The following is a 14,439-nucleotide window of genomic DNA, read 5'->3' as shown; positions in this document are numbered from 1 at the left end:
ACTCTGAAATCCTTATTCTACTTTTCAAAGACAGAATTCTGGTCACATCTGAGAGGGAAGGCCAGTCCCCGCACAAAGCCTTGGCATGCAATACGTACTTGATAGCATTTGATGGATTAATTATTGTGAAGGGATAAGCTAACTTTACTTTCTTCTTTTTTGGGTCTTCCTGAGGAGACAAAGATCCAATTTTGTGCAGATAATTATAAAATTTGTATCTCTAGTAAGGAGCTCAGTTGAACCTAAAACCCACCTTTCTTTCTCTAAAAGTGAAAGACTATCCAAGCAAGACCCATGAGCCTAAGTACATTAGACCCTGCAGGTAATCTCAAAATTGATAATTAAAAAAAAAAAAAAGGCCTTGTTGAGGAGGCGATAAAAGACAAGCCATTTACAGATACATACACAACACAGACAATATAAATAAAAGAAGAATATACAGAAATAGGTGTGTTCAGTTTCAGAAGGAGAGTGTTAGTGATTGGGGAAACCGGTAACTAGCAGGCTAGAGAGAAAGTCCACACGGCGCATCACTCTGGGCCCTGCTCCTTGGCTGTTTTCCACTGCAATTAGTTATCTGGCAACCTTGCAAGATCTTAATAAAAATAACTCATAAGGTTTAGTCACATCAGAAAGGCCATCAAAATGAGTGATCACAAATGTTTGGAAAGGGACATGAGCTAAGTCAGCATTTAGGACATGCTTTTAAAAATTGCGTATCTCTTTCATCTCCAAAGAAAACACCAGAAGGACATTGCCACAATTCTGACAATCTCACTCCACCCCCCACCCAAGTCTATTAATATCACATTGTAAAGTAAATATCACATTGTGCCACTGTCAGGAGCCCATAAAATCCCTTAGCATTTCTTTCTCGTTTTCCTTTCTCAGAGGTACGACTTTTTTCCTAATCTTCTAATACACATTTCCACCCTTTCTAATGCAGTCCATACCAGACGTATTTTTACCTGTAATTACTTTAGTTTTCATGACCTGAAAGACTTTAAAAGGATACAATTACACTATTTATATAAATAAGGACACTCAAGAGATCATGTAAAGCATCTCAGAGTTCACAAAACCCATTTACACTTAGTTGTCATTTAAAAGGTTAAAACCACCTATGACTTGTTTGGACAGATTATGGTGTGGGTTTTTTTTTTTTTTTTTTTCCTCCCATTTTAGGGAGGAGAAAATTGCAGTTTAGAAAGGTTAAGGGAAATTCTCAAAGCCAACAGTACATTAAGCGGTAAAGCAATTCTCGAAAACCGTGTCTGCCTCTCAAACTGTGATGACCCTGTACCGGTATAAGGGATACGCAGCGAGCAAAAGGGGGGTGAGGTCAAAGTCCTCCCAGCCCCCCTCGGATGGAGGTCTGGAGGCCAAATGATTTACTAACCTCAACATACCATGATACCTAGAACTCCATCGATTACCTCTTCCTTGTTATTGTACCTTTTCTCACTTTTCAGGTAAGACCAGTTAACAATTTTAGGATCCAAGGCCCTGTAGTTAGTGTCTTTTGATACAAAATTAAAAAAAAGAGATAAAATACATTCTCGAGATCTTATTATTAACACTTTGAGTATCCTTCTCAATTTTTGGATACTTCTGCGCACCTCATACCCTCATACTCCCAGGGCAATCCACCTGAACTACCCTCTCTGGGAAGAACCCTACACGCTTACTTTTTGCCATCTTCCCCATGACATTAGAAAGAGGCGAAAAAATGAGTTCATGGTAAGACATTAATGATAGTAATTCGATAAAGAGAGATCTCTCCTCCAAAGGCAAAGGCATTTCTCTTGTGGATCTCTAACAGGGTCGTTTCAGACACCAGTGACAGGCTGTGAGGCAGACAAAGGGGAATTATTTGGAAACAGTCTTGGTAGCCACTGCTAGCCTTAAACCTCACCACAAATATTAATCTGGATATTTTCAAGTCTACAACCCTGGGTTTAAATAATGCATCTATATTGCTTTAAAATGAATGATTGCATTTCTAGGGTGTTTAGACTATTATACTGGATCCCTGGGTGGCGCAGTGGTTTAGCGCCTGCCTTTGGCCCAGGGCAAGATCCTGGAGACCCGGGATCGAATCTCACGTCAGGCTCCCGGTGCATGAAGCCTGCTTCTCCCTCTGCCTGTGTCTCTGCCTCTCTCTCTCTCTCTCTCTCTCTGTGTGTGTGTGTGTGTGACTATCATAAATAAATAAAAATTAAAAAAAATAAACCATTAGACTATTATACTGAAATATCATCATGGAAAATAATACTGTTATTCCCAAATAATTACTTTTACTGTCAACATGTTGAAAGAGAAGACTGTAAGGGGGAGAGCAAAGGGATTGGGTTTCGTGGACGTTCCCAAGGGATCTCCCAAGGGAAATATAACGGCTCCCTTCTCTGAGCCTTTTTAGGCCTTGATCCCATTAACTTTTAGAAAATGCAGAGAGGAAACACTATTTCAGAGAAGGCCCTGAAATTAGTGTATTTCTTGGAGCTCCGGTCCTGACGGATGACAGCATACGTCAGTGCTCGCCTTGTGCTGTTTCTGAACCAGGGTCCAGCGTAGCCTCCGAGGCCATCTGCTTTCTGTGGTTGTGAGGCCAGAAGACCTGACATGCCGAGTCCCGGAACACATTGTTCCTCCTGTTTTGATTAGAAAAGCGCTTCCCCCCCACCCCCCCTGTAATCAATCTTTCTGTTTTAACTTGATCGTGTATTGGACAAACTTCCTGGGTTTGATTCCTTAGTAAACACGGAGGATTTCAAATTCCCAGGTGATATTTGGCACCGGGGCGTTTGCGGGCACGCGCAGTAGGGTGCCATCAACGTGCACTTGCTTCGCTCCCTGTTCACGGGGACAAGGATGTGTACTGAATAAAACTGAATAAAACTGAATAAAACCACAACCCAGGGCTGTTAGGAAGGCCTTGTGCTCGTGTTTTCTTTGAATTAATGCCTTCAGCATCCTCCTTAGTCATTTGGATGACTCTGGTATGTATTCTCCTACATCCCATCCTACATCCCTTGCCTCTTCAGATGGCTCTTTGTGGCTCTGCTAATTATCTGCGTCTGCTGGTTGAGGCTCATCATCAAAAATGTGCTCAAATGGTGAAAACAGGGCATTTGCAAACGCAGAACTAAGGCACACGGATTTATGATTCAAAAGGGCCATCCTGGCCCCAATTACAGAGCCCACTTGAGGAAGGCGGCTGAAACGCTGTTGCCATAGAGAGACTGTTTTTTAAGGCCTCAAAGCTCAGAGAATAAGAACATAGCGGAACATCCAGGAAGAAGGTGACCCACTAAGTCACTGCGTTTGGAAATCTTGGAGCCACAGAGAATCGCTTGGCTTCGGAGCCGGACGGGGCCCCGCGGAAATCCTCCGGGCCGCCTGCCGCCGCCTCATGCACCGTCCTGTGGTTCTGAGGGCCCAGGCGGGACCTGGGAGGGCATGTGACCCGACCTCGGGAGTGCGCTGGGGCCGAGGCACCTGCTGGCCCCGCGGCAGGGCGGCCTCCGAGCTGGGCGGCCTCTGACCTGGGTGGCATCTAACCGGGGCAGCATCTAACCAGGGCGGCATCTAACGGGGCGTCTCACCTGTCACAGCTCCAGCATCAGGGCCTCATTCCCGTGGAAACGTCGACACCTAGTGGGTCGTCGCGTCAGCGCAGGGCGGCTGGGAGGCTGCAGAAGGGCTGGTCCTGGATCTCACCAGGGGTGCTCCCCGGCTCCCTCCGGGCCCACTGGTCGCCCTGGGTGACCTTGACCGGCCCTGTGGGTGCGAGGAGATGACCCAGGAGACAGCGTGGGAGACTGTCCTGCACAAAGAGGCTCCGCAGAGCGGCCGCCGCAGATGCTGGGTGCCCCCCCCAGGGGGCCCAGGGAAGCCTGCCTTCCCACCCACCAGGTGCTGGGTGCACCCCCCGAGGGCCCAGGGGAGCCCGCCCGCCGCTGGGCCGGATTCACCTGCAGCACCTGCTGTGCAGGGCGCGGCTCCCGGGGCAGCTCCTGCAGGAGCTCGTCGCCTGGTCACCACCTGTCCCCGTAGACGTCGCATCACTGACCCTGGTCACAGAAGGTGGGACAGAACCAACGCAGGGAGGTGAAGAGGCGCAGGGCCCAGGGCGGCGGGCGGGCTGGAGCCCGAGGCCCAGGACGAAAGGCCGCGGCCTGCGATGACCCCAGGGACCCCGGGGCAGTGGGACAGCACCCGGACCCTGCTCACCGCCCAGCCTGCCGCTCCCGCAGGCCCCTGCGCACCCCCTGAGCCCAGAGCCACCCAGACACACAGACGTGTCGTCCCGCCCACAAGGACACGGGGCAGAGCCGAGGCCCGAGGCCCCCGAGCTCCTACTCCTGTGTCTGCAGCGTCACGAGGCTCCTCCAAAGGCCGCTTCTCAGCTGGACATGCCTGTGGTCACCCCGGAGGGAGAAGCCCCGACGTGTGCTCCCGGCCTGCAGGTCCGCGGGGCTACCCTGTGAGGTCGGGGACTTAGCCACCACCCCCGAGGCTCCCCCGGGGTTGCCAGGACAGGAGCAGAAAGGGGGCTGGACCGCTCCACATCCGTCTCAAGGAGCCCCCACCCCAAGGCACAGCTGCCAGAGGGCGGTGGCCCCCGAATCCTCCTCTGGCTGAAGGAAGGGAGCAGGAGACCTTGGGGAGGCTCAGCTCCCCCCGCGTCCCTCACAGACGTGGGCACCTAGCTGTCGCCTGGGCCGCACACCTGTCCTTGTAAGGTGCAGGGGGCCCTCGAGAGTGCCAGCCCCTCGTGGGGGGGTTCCCCTTCCTCACCCTCAGCCCCAGCACTGAACCCGCTAGAAACAGCGAGCAGGTGTGCTGAGCAGCCCGAGCAGGTGTGCTGAGCGGCCCGTGTGACCCGGGGACAGGGGGCAGGTGGGAAGGCCCACGGCCCTGCTCCCCCGGGTGTCCCCAAGGGACAGGCCCACGTTTCCCAAATAAGGTCAGGGCAGCCGGGCCCCATGGTGCGGATGTCTGCCCCGTACCCGGGTGGGGACGAGCGGCCCAAAGCTCTTCGCCAAAGAAGACAACAGCGGTTTGTGTCTGTGGCCCGGCCCCGGCCTCCCGGAGCGTCCCAGCGCCTTGCCATCGGCGGTACCGGGGTGCCCGGCCGTGGGCTGCTCCAGGCCCACCGTGGCCCGGCAGGTGCACCGCTCCGCACTCTCGGAAACACCATCCTCTGACCTGCGAGGACAACTCCGCGGGCTCCGGGGCACAAGCGATCCGTGATGCTCAGGGACGAACGTCGGGGTTTCCTGCGTCGCCACGTGGCCGCCAGTCTCAGCTCAAACACCCGCGTGTGGTCAGTACAAAAGGCTTCACAAAATCAGAATAAACTCCCTTCGCTGCTGCGCCTTTTCCTTATTCTTTTCTGAGCCATGTGGGACACTTGCTCAATAAATGTGAAAAGTATAGACGGTGGAGAAACGGCGCCGTTTCTTTTGAAAGAGGTGCCCTGGGCAGCCCGGGGGCCCAGCGGTTTAGGGCCGCCTTCGGCCCAGGGCATGACCCCGGGGTCACCAATGTTTTCAAATTTGTTTTATTCAACAAGTAATAATACATATTGTAAAATTTGGAAATCCAAAAGAATATTTACTGAAAAATAAATTTACCACCCGTCCTTGTTTTCAAACCCGAAACTAAGAATGGTTTATGTGTCCTTCCAGAGAAAACTTTTGCATATTCAAACAAATGCAATTTTTATTCATTTTTTTAAACACCAAAAGTAGTTTTCTATGCATAGTTACTTATCTTGTTTTTTTGTTGTTGTAGTTGTTACTGTTTTTGTTTAACCTGTCAATATTCCTTGAAGGCCTTTCATATAGAAGAGCTCACCAAAAGCTTACTCATACTTTTATTTTGTTTTTGTATTTTTTAATTTTTTTTAAGCTTACTCATACTTTTGAAAAGTTGTGTGAGATTATTTCTGTAGCTTAAAAAATTATCTTTGAATTAACATGGAGAAAAAAAAAACAAGTGAAAATATTCAAGACATTTTGAAAAAAGAATGATAAAAAGAGAATCGGCCTCACCAGCTATCTAAATGTATCCTCAAAATAAATAAATAAATAAATAAATAAATAAATAAATAAATAAATAAAAATAAGTAAATAAATAAATAAATAAATAGATAGATAAATGTATCCTCAAACAGTAAGTGAAACAGCACATGGGGCAAGACAGACCACAAACAGAAAGAACACCTTTTAATGATCTAGGATATCATTATCCTAAATTTGATAATCCTATCATTATCCAAAAATTTGACATATGATATTGTATATTTGGAAAAAAGTTAAGTTAGATAATTATCACACCCCATACATACATATTCCGGATGGATGGAAGAATTAAATATAAAAGAATGAAACACTAAAAAAGTAAAAGAAAATGTAAATCATCACCTATTTGATTTTGGAGTTAATAAGAGACACTTAAGCAAAAGAAGAAGCTATAGGAAAAGAAACTGTCGCAGAATCAAAAGGGGAAACAACCAAAAACTGACAGCTTTCTATGGTTTGTATTTCTATGATAAGCTTGATTATGCAAATAGTGAAAAGTGTATTACATCAGAAAAACTAACAGGCAAATTACAAAGAGAAACATTTTGGAACATATATGGCAGACTAGTGGCTGGCAGCCCTTCTGTTAAAACGGGCCTCGTTGGGGATCCCCGGGTGGCACCGCAGTTTGGCGCCTGCCTTTGGCCCAGGGCGTGATCCTGGAGTCCTGGGATCGAATTCCACGTCAGGCTCCCAGTGCGTGGAGCCTGCTTCTCCCTTGGCCCGTGTCTCTGCCTCTCTGTCTTTGTCTCTATGTCTATCATAAATCAATCAATCAATCAATCAATCCATCTTAAAAAATAAAAGAACGGGCCTCGTTAATGGCAAAACCTCCCAGCATAACTGTAGGTATGTGCGGTGACAATTCGCTAGAGAGAAGTTCACACAAATGGCCAATGAACACTTTTAACAGATATCTAAATTTCTGGTATTGCCAAATAGTAAGTACTGCTAAAAGAACACAGAAATACCTTTTTATTTTTAACTGTGAAGTTGGGAAAGATAATTAAATGCACAATTGTCAGTGAAATCAATGCCTTCATGTACTCACTGCCATTCCGAAAAGTAGTTTGATACCATGATTCAAGAGCCTGAAAGTTGTGAATTTTTCCCTTTCCCTTGTATTTCTTTTGTGTAAGAAATTATTCTAATAAAAAGATTCATATACAAGAGGTTCTTAGAACATGGTGAAAAGTTTCAACTAACTTATATGTTCATCAATAATATGTTAGCACATACTTTTTCTACATTCTATACCTGTTAAGATCACATTTTATACAAAATGTAATGACAAGGGAAGTTTCTCTTAACATATAATTAAATGAAAGTCTTTATAAAATACATAATATAAATCCAATTTAAACATCTATGTGTGTATACATAAACATGTGTGTGTGTGTGTGTCTATATCCTATAAAAATATAAGGTTTTGTGCTAACACTTCTCTGCGTAAATGATAAAGAATGGTCTCTTTTGGGACACCTGGGTGGCTCAGGGGTTAAGCACCTGCCTTCGGCCCAGGGCGTGATCCTGGAGACCCGTGATGGAGTCCCACGTCGGGCTCCCTGCATGGAGCCTGCTCCTCCTCTGCCTGTGTCTCTGCCTCTCTCTGTGTCTCTCATGAATAAATAAATAAAATCTTAAAAAAAAAAAAAGAAGAAGAATGGTCTCTTTAAACTTTTGCACAGAAAAGTATTATCTTTATAATCAGAAAAAGTAAATACATGTTATTTTTTCATTAGAATTAGAGAAAACATCTCTTAAATCCTTAACTATTATTATTTAAGTGTGTTACATTATTTGTACCAGATTTGAATGATGCTTAGATGTGAATTTTCTTTAAAAACATACATACAAAAAAAAATAAAATAAAAAAATAAAAACATACATACAAACAAACACTATTTCAGATCAGCTTCAGGAAATTTTTCAGCTCAAAAAAACAAATCCAAATGCATTCCCCGGGAAGACTTAACTATTATTAAAATATTACTAATGTTTCAGCTTTGTGTTAAGGCAATTAGTTAGATTAAAAAAATAATAATTGTGTGCACAAACACTGCTGAAGCCTAATTAGAAAGTCAAAATGCCAATCAGAGTGTCGGGCAGTAAGAAGGACCGAGATGGTTGGTGTCGTTACCTGCAGGCCTCAGCCCTGGGCCTTGCCCCTATGAGTTTGCCTTCGTGGGGGGGGAGCTATGACATCATCGGTTCAAATTCCACCCTTGGCACAGAAACAGGAGTCGGGCTGGTGATCTAGGTCAGGACTCCATTTCAGAACAAATCACAATTTTCTGTGTGTGGATTCCCAAACGATGTTTCAGTTCCTTTCTCGTGGTTTTCTGCGAAAAGTCCCAACGCCATGCTTTAGTTCCCTTACTTGAGTTGGCAACAACGCTAGTCAGGCATGAGAAAAATCATCACTAACGTGTTTAAACGCCCTTCACTGTTTCTACTTCGCTTCTCCCGTGTTGGGAGGACAGTCAGCTGCTCTCTGGTTTTCCAATGCTTCCAAGGGTTCAATTCCCGAAAGCAAATGAGAGTCAGATCTCCTTTAATTATCAAGAGATCTTCCTCTCCAGGCCTCCCGATGCCCACTCGCCCAAAGATGCGTCAGCACCAAGGAGAAGAAGGCTTGCAAGTCCACTCTACATAAAATATTTCTTCGCTGGCATTTCTCGATTGATCGGTAGCTGATAGATAACAGTATCGATCAATCCAAAATATACTCTGGTAGATTCACGCTCAGAAATAAGTGGGTCGATCATGACTCTGTTCACAATATCTCAGGATTGGAAGCAACCCAACTACCCATCAATAGTCGACCAGGGGTAAGTAAATAGTCGTATTGACGTATCGAATGCTATTGGACAGTGAGAATGCACACACGTACAACGTGGATTAATCTGATGGAGAGCAAAAGAGTGCGTATGGCACAATTTTATTGACAAAACTTCCCAAAACAGGTGAAATTAGCCGAAGGTGTTAAAAGCCAGGAAAGTGGTCACTCTTAGAGGTCTAGCAGTTGTAAGGGAACAGAAGAGGACCTTTGGGGTATGGGTGGTGTCCGCTTGTGATGTGGGGGCTGGTCATATGCGTTTATTTACTTTGTGAAGTTCATTCTGCTACATTTTATTTCTACCCATTTTGGGGATGGAAAATTAAAAGTATGTATTGAGGGAGAGAATCCGCCCAAGGTAACTGTCAGACTGAGACGAGTGTCAAAATCTCAGGGCACAACCAGTTCATCTGTCGGACAGATCCAATTGATTTCTACCTCTGCGTCTATCAAACTACTGAACAAATATTAATTAAATACCTAATTGCTATGCTAGTGGGAAAAACTTAAGCAGAAGATACGATCTCTGGTGTCATAGTATTTACAAAGTATTTGCAATCTGGGGAACTATGATTAGAGACAAAATTAGCAAATAGAATTAGCTGAAGTCTGACCTAGGAGTTTTGAGCTGTTAGAGGGTGGAAATTTGCTCCAGCCACCAAAATACCTTCTGAAGATATTTTCTGCTCACAAAATATGATATTTATTTTCAACGTTTTTGTTTTCTTTTGGTTTTGTTTTGTTTTGTTTTGTTTTGTTTTTGCATCTATGCTCATGAGGAGTATTGAATATTGCAGTTTTCTTGTAATGTCTTTGGGTAGCACTGGCCTCATAAATTTGGAAATAACCCTCCTTCAATTATCTGGGGAATGTTTTGTCGCATATAAACATTTGGTAAAATTTATCAGGAGCCATCTCACTTAGAGTTTATTTTCTGCACCGGTTATTTTACATAAAAACATTTAAGTTATCTAATTTTTGAATTAGCTTTGGTAGACTGTGACCTTCTAGAAATGTGTCCGTTGTATCTACATTTCCAATGATTGAAATAAATGTGTTAATGTTTCCTTTTTAATATCCTCAAGGTCAGTATGATCTAAACTGATGTCCTTTCCTTCCTGATATTTGTCATCTGTATTTAGAAGTTTATCAGTTTGGCCTTTTCAAAGAAGCAACATTTGGTTTCATTGATTTTTCTCTATTTTCTTGTTTTGAATTACTTTTGCTTCAACTCATAAGTTCATTACATCTTTCCTTTTGCTTGCTTTGGATTTACTTTGCTTTTGTTCTGCTATTAAGGTGAAACCTTACATTTTTCAGTTCAAATCTTTCTTCTTTTCTAATATTTCCTTTCTAAATATTTGTTGCTATAGATTTCTCTGTAAACACTGTGTTAGTTCAATGCTGTGTTTTATCATTAAACTGAAGCTATTTTCTTTTTTTTTTAATTTTATTTTATTTATTTATGATAGGCACACAGTGAGAGAGAGAGAGGCAGAGACACAAGGCAGAGGGAGAAGCAGGCTCCATGCACCGGGAGCCTGACGTGGGATTCGATCCTGAGTCTCCAGGATCGCGCCCTGGGCCAAAGTCAGGCGCCAAACCGCTGCGCCACCCAGGGATCCCTGAAGCTATTTTCAAATGACGTTTAGGATTTCCCCTTTGATACAAAAGTTATTTCAAAATATATGGTTTGATTTTCAAATGTATGAGAATTTGTATTTTTGTTATTTATTTCTAGCATTTTTTTTGTATTTTTTGTTATTTATTTCTAGCATTAGCTCATTATGGAGATTTATCATATTTTGTTTCATAGCCAGGAACATGTTCTATCCCAGCAAATGTTCTGCATGCAAGTGCGAGGAATGTGTTCTGTGATGCTATTATGTGGGTTGTTCCCTAAGTGTCCATTCGGTTCCTGGATGGTGCTTCTCAGGTTTTCTATGGTCTTACTACAGATTTTGGATACTTACTATAGATTTTTTTCTGATTTTCTATTTTTTTCTGCTAATTATTAACAGAGGTGTATTGACATCTTTGACTATCTTTGTAGATTTTTCTGTTTTAATTTTGAGAGTTCCACCTACCAACTCTAATAATGCAACTGGGTACATAAACTCTTAAGATTATTACATCTTCTTTTTTTTTGCACTTTATTTATTTTTATTTTTTTATAAATTAATTTTTATTGGTGTTCAATTTATTAACATACAGAAAAACACCCAGTGCTCATCCCATCTAGTGTCCCCCTCAGTGCCCGTCACCCATTCCCCCCCACCCCCTGCCCTCCTCCCCTTCTACCACACCTAGTTCGTTTCCCAGAGTTAGGAGTCTTTATGTTCTGTCTCCCTTCCTGATATTTCCCACACAATTCTTTTCCCTTCCTTTATATTCCCTTTCACTATTATTTATATTCCCCAAATGAATGAGAACATACACTGTTTGTCCTTCTCCGATTGACTTACTTTACTCAGCATAATACCCTCCAGTTCCATCCACGTTGAAGCAAATGGTGGGTATTTGTCGTATCTAATGGCTGAGGAATATTCCATTGTATACAGAGACCACAGCTTCTTTATCCATCATCTTTCGATGGACACCGAGGCTCCTTCCACAGCTTGGCTATTGTGGACATTGCTGCTAGAAACATCGGGGTGCAGGTGTCCCAGCGTTTCATTGCATCTGTTTCTTTGGGGTAAATCCCCAGCAGTGCAATTGCTGGGTCGTAGGGCAGGTCTATTTTTAACTCTTTGAGGAACCTCCACACAGTTTTCCAGAGTGGCTGCGCCAGTTCACATTCCCACCAACAGTGCAGGAGGGTTCCCCTTTCTCCGCATCCTCTCCAACATTTGTGGCTTCCTGCTTTGTTAATGTTCCCCATTCTCACTGGTGTGAGGTGGGATCTCATTGTGGTTTTGATTTGTATTTCCCTGATGGCAAGTGATGCAGAGCATTTTCTCATGTGCGTGTTGGCCATGTCCATGTCTTCCTCTGTGAGATTTCTCTTCATGTCTTTTGCCCATTTCATGATTGGATTGTTTGTTTCTTTGGTGTTGAGTTTAATAAGTTCTTTATAGACCTTGGAAACTAGCCCTTTATCTGATAAGTCATTTGCGAATCTCTTCTCCCATTCTGTAGGTTGTCTTTGAATTTTGTTGACTGTATCCTTTGCTGTGCAAAAGCTTCTTATCTTGATGAAGTCCCAATAGTTCATTTTTGCTTTACATCTTCTTGATGGATTGACCCTCTTTGTGGCTTAAGACTTTTGTTTCAGACAGAAGGACCTGGTGAAGTGAGTCCTGTTCTTGCCTATCAGCCACTGGCATCCAGTCACTCCCTGTACGCCCATCCCGTCGTGGGTCTGAGTGGGGAAGGCTCTCTTGCCCTGCACGCACCCTCTGTGTGAGGCCTTAAGGACCGTGGGGAAGAGTCTGTGACTGAGGCCAAAATCTCCTGTTTCTGGGGCTTTCTGTTTTTCTAAACTGAAATCCTTTCCCACTCTTGGCCTTTAAGAAGTATTTACAATATTAACTGAGTTTTTATCTTACATGCTTCTATGGTAGCTACATAGTTTTTCTATGCTTTGGCCAAGGTTGAGGTTGTGTCTGCCCTCCTCCTGCCAAGGGATCTGTCTCTTTATAGAATTCAGTTTTCTCGGTGTCTCAGCACCCTGGTAGCTTTGAGATAAGTGATAATTTCGCAAATCATCTGGCTTTCTGTCATTTTTAGGATGGGAACAACATTTCTTTGCAGCTTTCAGAAGCAGAACTTAACTGCTAGAATTTTGATTGGGATTCAAATCTACAGATCAATTTTGGAAGAATTTTCATCTATAGACATCTTTTCATATATGACTTATAAAATTTTTGAGTGATTAATTTAAGAATAATTATTGTTTTTATAGTTGTACTGATATAATATTGTAAGCATACACACTGACTAAGGTTGGAAAACTGCCTTAATTAAGTCTAGATTTCCTCTGGGGTGATAAGGTGGCAAACGTAGGGAGCAGATATGGGAGTAAAAAATAGTGATACTCTCTTTTTTCTCATTTCATAGAACATCATAACATCTGTTCAAAGTCAAATAGCCACTGCTTAATTGCAGATATCACTAGAACCCTGGTCATATTGACCTTTAATTGGGGTCTTTCCAATACACATTAAACATACTGATGTATCTTTGAAAAGATCCCTTGGGTTCTTTCTCTTTTCAGACAAATATATTCCACACATGAGTGAGATCATATGATAATTGTTTTTCTCTGACTTATTTCCTTCTTATGTGGAATTTAGGAAAACAAAACAGGTGATCAGGGGGAAGAGAGGAAAAAATAAACAAGATGAAATCAGAGAGGGAGACAAACCATTAGAGACTCTTAATCACAGGAAACAAACTGAGGGCCGCTGGAGGGGACGGGGATGGGGGGACGGGGCAGCTGGGTGATGGACATTAAGGAGGGCACGTGACGTAATGAGCACTGGGCGCTATACAGGATTGATGAATCACTGATCTCTACCTCTGAAACAGAGAATACATTATATGGCAAGTAATTTAAAAATAAAACTAATTTCAAGAAAAAACAAAAATAAAAGAAATACAATTACAGAGATTTTTTTAGAATGTCAAACATGCCGTAATTCATGACTTTTCACATTTCTAAGCTCTGTCTCTATAGCCAAAACTTTCAACCTTGGATATTTCTGTTGATATTTGGTGAAAAGAAGTGTTTACTTCTATAGAGTTTGCCCGTATTTACCTTTACCGGGGCCCTCACTGTACCTATCATTCTTTGTCATTTTGTTTCTTATAAATGCCTGTATTATAGCTTGTCTTGGAGATGTCACCACTAGATAAATTGTTATTTCTGTATCAAAATTAGTAAGAAGCCTTTACAATTAAATAATCTGGCAGACAGTCATTGCCATTCTCTACTTGTATTTGAAGTCACTGAGATTAGAAAACTGAGCCTGGGTTGTAAGTGGGTTGGCTCGGTGTCTTATAACTCAAGTAAATACAACCAGTGTCATGGAGGAACCTCAATAGCATCAGCTAGAAATCAGGATTCAGATGGACAGGAAAGGTCACGGAGAACCAGCGGTTGGACAAATTAAGGACAAATCCCTGGGAAGGGGTGATAGTAACATCTGACGCCATGAAATACAGTAGCTGTTGTCTCAACACCTTCTCAGCTGCTGCTTTCTCTCAACATAGAAAATGAAAGTTTGTCCATCCTTCATTTATATTTATGGATTTCTGATGAACTTCTTAAAGGAGAAGAAGAGCTGAACAGAACATAACAGTAAATTTTTTTTTTACTAAGTTTTTTACTTAGTAAATTGCCAAACAAAAATAGTTGGTTATGGGACAAGATTTCAGTCAGGTTGTCTGACTCTACAGCGGGGCTTAGCAAAAGAGAGTCTACAGACTAAGTCTGCTCGACCACTTATTTTTGTAAATAAAGTCATATTAAGGTACAGCCGTGTCTGTTCCATCTCCGTGTGTATCCAC

The sequence above is a fragment of the Vulpes vulpes genome, chromosome 3 (genome assembly GCF_048418805.1).
Source record: "Vulpes vulpes isolate BD-2025 chromosome 3, VulVul3, whole genome shotgun sequence".
NCBI lineage: Eukaryota > Metazoa > Chordata > Mammalia > Carnivora > Canidae > Vulpes > Vulpes vulpes.
This window is presented reverse-complemented; position numbering follows the sequence as displayed.